The following is an 8,009-nucleotide window of genomic DNA, read 5'->3' as shown; positions in this document are numbered from 1 at the left end:
GAGCTACACCTCTTTGGAGAGAAGTTTTAACATGGCAAAGTACCTTAAAAATGTGGCCAGCATTCGGAGGGGATAGTCCAATAAGCTTTCACAAAAAAAAGTCACATTTGCAACTTCAGTTTCATATAAAACGAAATTTGGAATGAACAAATTTTTTCAGTTAAGCTGTATTTTTAGTAACAAGATTTTCACTTAAGCGAATTCAGTTGCATTGAATGGTACTTCTCATCAAGTTTCACTTAAGCGGGATTTTTCATTTAAGCGTATTACAGTTTAGCGGTTTCCTTCTGATATCCAAATCTGAACCGATTTCTACAAAATTCCTGGGCTATATTAAGACTTTAAGAAAATAGTCTGTGCCAAATTTTGTGAAGATTGGTTGACTGATGTGCATAATAAAGGTATTTTAGTCCAAATTGGGCGACATACAGCTATGTTCAAAATAATAGGAATGCTACCTCCTGATATTTTGAAAAGTGAAATTTTTTTGGCACATCAATATCTAAATTAAATCATATTCTTTCAAAGGGTACTTAGAAGGGCATGTAAGAAGTAAAAATACAAATATGAGATGTATATAAATATTATATTTTTGTTGCTATCGATCGTTTTCTCATTTGGTCCCTCCTCGGTGTTGTTCAAAAAATAGGGGTATGAATTATTTGTAATAAACAAGTATTTATAAGCGTACAAAGTTCGGCCGGGCCGAATCTTATATACCCTCCACCATAGATCACATTTGTCGAGTTCCTTTCCCGCTTTCTCTTTTTAGGCAAACAAAGGATATAAGAAAATAATTGATTTAATACTGCAGCTATATCAAGTTATGGTCCGATTCAAACCATAATTAAAATGAATGTTGGAAACCATAGCAGAAGTCATTGTGTAAAACTTCAGCCAATTCGAGTAAGAATTGCGCCCTTTAGGGGCTCAAGAAGTAAAGTAGAGAGATCGGTTTATGTGGGAGCTATAACAGGCTATAGACCGATTCGGGCCATATCTGACACGTATGTTGGAAGTCATGGGAGAAGCTGTTGTATAAAATTTGATCCAAATCGGATAATAATTACGCCCTCTGGAGGCTCAAGAAGTCAAGATCCCAGATAGGTTTATTTAACAGCTATATCAGGTTATGGATCGATTTCAATTATGCTCAGCACATTTGTTTGAAGTCATATTAAGACAACTCATGCAAAATTTCAGCCAAATCGGATAAGAAATGTGCCTTCTAGCGGTTAAAAAAGTAAAGATCCAAGATCGGTTTGTATGGCATCTATATCAAAACATGGTCCGATATAGACCATTTACCATTCCAACCTACCTACACTAAAAAGAAGTATTTGTGCAAAATTTCAAGCGGCTGGGTTTACTCCTTCGAAAGTTAGCGTGCTTCAAGTTATAGTCCGATTCATGTCATGACGATCAAGAATATATATACTTTATGGGGTCTTAGATGCATATTTCGAGGTATTGAAGAGTATAAAAATAAACAGTATTATGTATGGAAAAGTTTTATTAAAGCTGTTTCAATTGTAGTTAATTAACTTTTTACAATTATGTCTGTAATATTAGGACGAACAAAACACTATTCCAAGCAAAGGTGAGAATTACCTGAATATTGCAAATGCCTCATTATAAAAAAATAGTAAAAAGGCCGGGCCGAACTTTGGATACCCATGTAAACCACACTTCGTCATAATCCGGTGAAAAAATGCATAACCATGCACCCGTAGCAACAATTTCCAAATATGGTCCGATTTTTGGTCTCATAAATACTAGTAGGTGGTAAATTTTGTACAATAAAACATAGATCTCTTACGCACCTATATCCAAATATGGACCGATCTGACACGTATGTCGAAAGGCCTACAAAATATTTCTGTGTCAAATTTAAGCAAAATCAGACAATAAATGCTCATTTTATGGGCCCAAGACCTTTAATCAAAATGTCGGTCTATATGGCAGCTACATTAAAATCTGGGACGATCTAGGCCAAATTTACGAAGGATGTCGAGTGGCTTAAGGCAACTCACTGCCCCAAATTTCAGCAGAATCGGACAATAAATGTAGATTTTGTTGGCCTTAGACCTTAAATCGGCAGATCGACCTATATTGGGTCTATATCAAGATATAGTCCGATATAGCCCATCTTCGAACTTTAAATGCCCATGGAATTGAAAAGAATCAGTGCAAAGTTTCAGCTCAATATCTCTATTTTTAAAGATTTTAGCGTGACTTCAGCAGACAGACGGACAGGCGCATGGACGGACATGGTTAGATTGTCTTAGATTTTTACGGTGATCAAGAATTTATATACTTTATAGGGTCGGAAATGGATATTTCGATGTGTTGCAAACGATATACTCCCACCCTACGGTGGTGGGTATAAACAAATAAAAGTGTGCTTAGTTCGGCTGGGCCGAATCTTTGGAACCCCATGGATTGTGCCAAAAATGTATGCAAAATAAATTTAGTTAAGGGGCATAATTTTATTCTACATACGTGGGTTGCCTTTTTTATTTTGGGATTAGAGAACACAAAAACAAATATTAATCAACGAAATTGCGTTATTGTTTTTTAAAATAATCCCCTTTAAGATCTATCCACTTCTGTATGCGTTTGGACCAATTGTCGAAGTACTTTTGCCACTCTGATTAACGTATCTCAAAACATGCATTCTGAACGCATCTATCGCTTCTTCAGATGTCGAAAAACGTTGGCCTCTAATTTTATTATTTTTCACGTTCGGGAATAAAAAGAAATCATTTGGTCTCAAGTCATGACTATACGGCGGATGACTCATCAAATGTTTTGAGAGCACATAAATGCAGTTCTTTCGTATTTTTGGAGCGTTTCTTTCGACTTTGAATTCACTATTCCATCGATAAACACTGGTCCTTGATGGAGCTTCATCGACAAAAATTGAATTAAGTTCATCGATGCACTGTTGTTGAGTTCACGATTCCATTTTTTTGGAGAGATGAATCTTTTAAGTTAATGTAAACAACACAAAAATGTCCACGAACCAAATAAGGAAAATCTGAGGACCGGTTAGAGGGGAGCTATATCTGGTTATAGACTGATTTGGACCGTACTTGGCACAGTTGTTGGAAGTCTTAACCGAACACCGGATGCAAGTTATCAGCCAAATCGGAAAAAATTGCGGCTTGTAGGAACTCAAGAAGTCAAATCTGAAGATCGGTTTATATATGAGCTATGTCAGGTTATACACCGATTTAAACCTTACTTGACACAGCTGTTGGAAGTCATATTAGAACAAGACGAGCAAAATTTCAGCCAAATCCGACAAAAATTGCGACTTGTAAGGGCGCAATAACTCAAATAGGGAGACTGGTGTTTATGGAGGTATATCAGGTTATAGACTGATTTGAACAGTACTTGGATCAGTTGTTGGAAATCATAACAGAACAATATTTGCAACACTTCGGTCAAATCAGTCAAAAACTTCCAGGGGCTAAATATGTCAAATAGAGAGATCGGTTTGCTTGGGAGCTACATCAGGTTATAGACCCATTTGGACCGTACTTACCCCAGTTGTAAATACCCCAGTAAATTCAGCTAAATTGGACAACAATTGCGGCTTCCTGGTAGATCTGGCAAAATATCGATGGTACAATCGATATTTTATTTTTTGTCTGAATATCGATTGATATTTTTCCTATCGATACCATCCGCAAAATTAACTTTTTTTTGCAAAATTTAACAAAAATAAGCAATCCGACACTGAGTGTATTGTATTAGACACATTGCGCCTGTAGAGGGCGCTATTTTCATCCGATTGGGCTTATATTTTGTACACTGATTTCTCTCAAGACTTCAACTGACTTTATTATAAAGGGTGATTTTTTTGAGGTTAGGATTTTCATGCACTAGTATTTGACAGATCACGTGGGATTTCAGACATGGTGTCAAAGAGAAAGATGCTCAGTATGCTTTGACATTTCATCATGAATAGACTTACTAACGAGCAACGCTTGCAAATCATTGAATTTTATTACCAAAATCAGTGTTCGGTTCGAAATGTGTTCATTCACCGTAACGTTGCGTCCAACAGCATCTTTGAAAAAATACGGTCCAATGATTCCACCAGCGTACAAACCACACCAAACAGTGCATTTTTCGGGATGCATGGGCAGTTCTTGAACGGCTTCTGGTTGCTCTTCACTCCAAATGCGGCAATTTTGCTTATTTACGTAGCCATTCAACCAGAAATGAGCCTCATCGCTGAACAAAATTTGTCAAAATTTGAACACATTTCGAACCGAACACTGATTTTGGTAATAAAATTCAATGATTTGCAAGCGTTGCTCGTTAGTAAGTCTATTCATGATGAAATGTCAAAGCATACTGAGCATCTTTCTCTTTGACACCATGTCTGAAATCCCACGTGATCTGTCAAATACTAATGCATGAAAATCCTAACCTCAAAAAAATCACCCTTTATTTGGTTTTATTCGTTCTGTGTATTGATATTTATTCAATATAAATCGGGTTCTTAATTTTTACTTCTCATTTTCGTTTGAAAAATAGGTGATGTTAAATAAACAATAGTATCGATACTATCGATATATATTAGGAGAAATGTCGAAAATATCGATTCTTGCGAACATAGATAGCTCCACTTCCAGGGGCTTAAGACATAAATTCGGCTTCAGTATTTTGATTCAGATTTTTCAATTTTTGCTGACTAATAATATTTTAACACATTTCCTCACTTCAGGTGTGTATTAAGTTCGTGTTTCACAGTGAAAATTAAAATTTTTTACGATTTTTCTTTGTAGATAAAAGATTTTGAAGCAAAAATACTTTCTGATTTCATTCATTAAGACATTTGCATTATTTATGGGAAAATTTATGTTATCGGTGATATTTTTGTAGTATTTCAAAAAAGTAATCGTGGAAAACACCGTGTAACTCACATGCAACTTGACTAGTCAAATTTCATTTAAGATTCTCGTATATAACTCAAAATATGTTTTTATTGTAAAAATGTTTTCTTGAAAGAAAATAAAAAATTAAAAAAGTAAATTTTAAAATGTTTTAAATAATATTTCACTATGCCCAAATCGACGGTCAAAGCCGACAGAACTAACAAATTTCCACTAGAATTTTTGGCCAATAATCCATATGAGCTCCGTATTAATTGCTTTAATTATGTAATTCCAAGAAAAAAAACACACGAAATGGTTTTATTTGAAATAATTATTTTAACATGTTAACTAATCTGGGTGATCATTTCGGGGTTTTAAAATTGTGTTCCGAGTCCTTAAAATTTTTCATATCAATGCTAAAGTAATACAAATAATTTAAAATTAAATATTACTAATTATTCTTTGGAAAAGTTTTTCAGACTAAAAACCAAAATGTTAGATTTAAAGACATTTCTTAAATAATACATTTCTCAGATAAAATTTCAAATAAATAGGCGAGCCATATCTAAATCGAAACCGATATGGCGCATTTGCACTACCGAACGACCTACATAAATAGTATATATCTGTGCAAAATTTCAAGTGGCTAGCTTGACGCTTTCGACCGCTATCGTTGTCTGTCGAAGCACGCTAACTTTCGAAGGAGTAGAGCTAGGCGCTTGAAATTTTGCACAAATACTTTTTATTAGTGTAGGTCAGTTGGGATTGTACATGGGCCAAATCGGTCCATGTGTTGACATAGCTGCCATAAAAACCGGATCTTATCCGATTTGGCTGAAATTTTGTAAGCATGGTTTTAATATCACTTCCTGTGCCAAGTATGGCATAAATCGGTTGATAACCTGATAAAGCTGCCATATAAACCTACCTTGGGTCTTGACTTCTAGAGCTTCTAGAGGGAGCAATTCTTATCCGATTTGGCTGAAATTTTGCATGACTTGTTCCGTTATGACTTTCCACAACTCTGCTGGTTGAAATCGGTTAATATTCTGATATAGCAACCGATCATGGGTCTTGACTCCTTGAGCTTCTATAGTTTCTAGAGGGCGCAATTTTTATCCGACTTGGCCGATATTTTGCATGAAATGTTTTATTTTGATTTCCAACAACTTTGTCAAGTATGGTATAAATCAGTCCATAGCCTCATATAGCCGCCATATATACCGATTTAACGATTAGATTTCATGGGATACTAGATGGCGCAATTCTTATCCAATATGGTTGCAATTTTGCATATGTTTTACTGATTTAGACCATACAACTGTTCCAAGTATGGTCTAAATCAGTAAAAAGCCTGATATAGCTGTCATATAAACTGACTTCCCAGATTGACGATTTGAGCCTCTGGGGGACGCAATTATTAGTTGATTTGCCTGAAATTTTGGAGTTGGAGTGTTTAATTTTCGATTTAACAAGGTCCGTGTGTCTATCCGTCCGTCTGTTGTAATCACTCTTGAGCCTTCAAAATTTGAGATATTGAGCTGAAATTTGGCACAGATACGTCTTTTTGATGCATGCTGCTACAATTCTTGAACGGGCCAAATCGGACCATATTTGGATATAGTTGCTATATAAACTGATTTTCCGATAAAGGGTCTAATGCGATTTTGCTGAAATTTGAAGCAGCGAGTAGTTTAAGGCTTCCCGACACCTGACCCAAATATGGTTCAGATTGGACTATATTTAGTTATAGCTACCATATTGACCGATCTCACGATAAAGGATATGAAGACCATAAAAGCTCTACTTATAACCCGATTTCGCTGAAATTTGCAACAGTGGATTATTTTAAGCCTCCCAACATGTGACGTAAATAAATTTGTATCGGACAATATTTAGATATAGCTGTCATACAGACCGATCTCCCGATAAAGGGTCTGAACCCCATAAAAGCTTTATTTATTACCCGATATCGCTGAAATTCAAGTCAGTAGGTTATCTTTAGCCTCCCGACATCTGACCCTAATATGGTTCAGATCGGACTATATTTAGATATAGCTGCCATATAGACCAATCTGCCGATAAAGGGTCTGAAGCCAATGAATGCTTTATTTTTTAACCGATTTCGCTAAAATTTGAAACAGTGAGTTATTTTTTTAGCCTCCTGACACTCGACCTAAATATGGTTCAGATCGGACTATGTTTAGATATAGCTCTCATATAGACCGATCTACCGATAAGAGGTCTGAAGGCAATAAAAACTTTATTTATTACCCGATTTCGTTTAATAATTTGAAACAGTGAGTAGGTCAACCCCTCCCAACATCTGACGTAAATATGGTTCTGATCGGACTATATTTAGATATAGCTGCAATATAGACCGATCTGCCGATAAAGCGACTGAAACCCATAAAAGCTTTATTTATTACCCGATTCCGCTGAAATTTGAAACAGTGAGTTATTCTGAACCTCACGATATCCGATCGGTTTATAATTGGATATATCTGCCAAAAAGACCAATATTTCGTTCTACAAAATTGAATAGTGGCATATATATTAGACCACTTAATGGCCGTGCCAAATTTGGGTGCTTAAGTTATACAACTTTCACAGTATTGTGACGAAACGTGGTTTACATATATACCCGAGGTGGTGGATATTCATCTTGTTTTATTTGAAAAAGAAATAACTTTACAAATGAAATCCATGCTGAAGGGTATATGAGATTCGGCCCGGCCGAACTGACCACGCTTTTACTTCTTGTTTTCTATCTTACGTCTGCTTGATTCTGTTGAGTGTCAAGATCCAGGAATTCTGCGACTAAGATGGCGTGCGTCCAGAGAGATCAGGGTCTGAGTCGAGTGGGTCTGGCCGGGCAGTTAAAAAGGTGACGTGTATCGTGTGGTCCCTTGTCACAATCGGGACATACATCTTGCACGTCGCACAGTGGGCCATACATCAAAAAATTGGAAATAAATCTACAACTTTTCATTTGTTTATATTAGCGTTTCTAAATGTTCCAGAAGACATAAGCTTTCTGGAAAGTCCTGTCTTGGGTCCATATCTATAATACGGGGTGAGATACAACTGTAAAAGTTTACCACTTTTGACCACTCC

Source organism: Stomoxys calcitrans, chromosome 3 (assembly GCF_963082655.1).
Source record: "Stomoxys calcitrans chromosome 3, idStoCalc2.1, whole genome shotgun sequence".
Lineage (NCBI taxonomy): Eukaryota > Metazoa > Arthropoda > Insecta > Diptera > Muscidae > Stomoxys > Stomoxys calcitrans.
The sequence above is the reverse complement of the archived record's forward strand: the minus strand, read 5'-3'. Positions refer to the sequence as shown.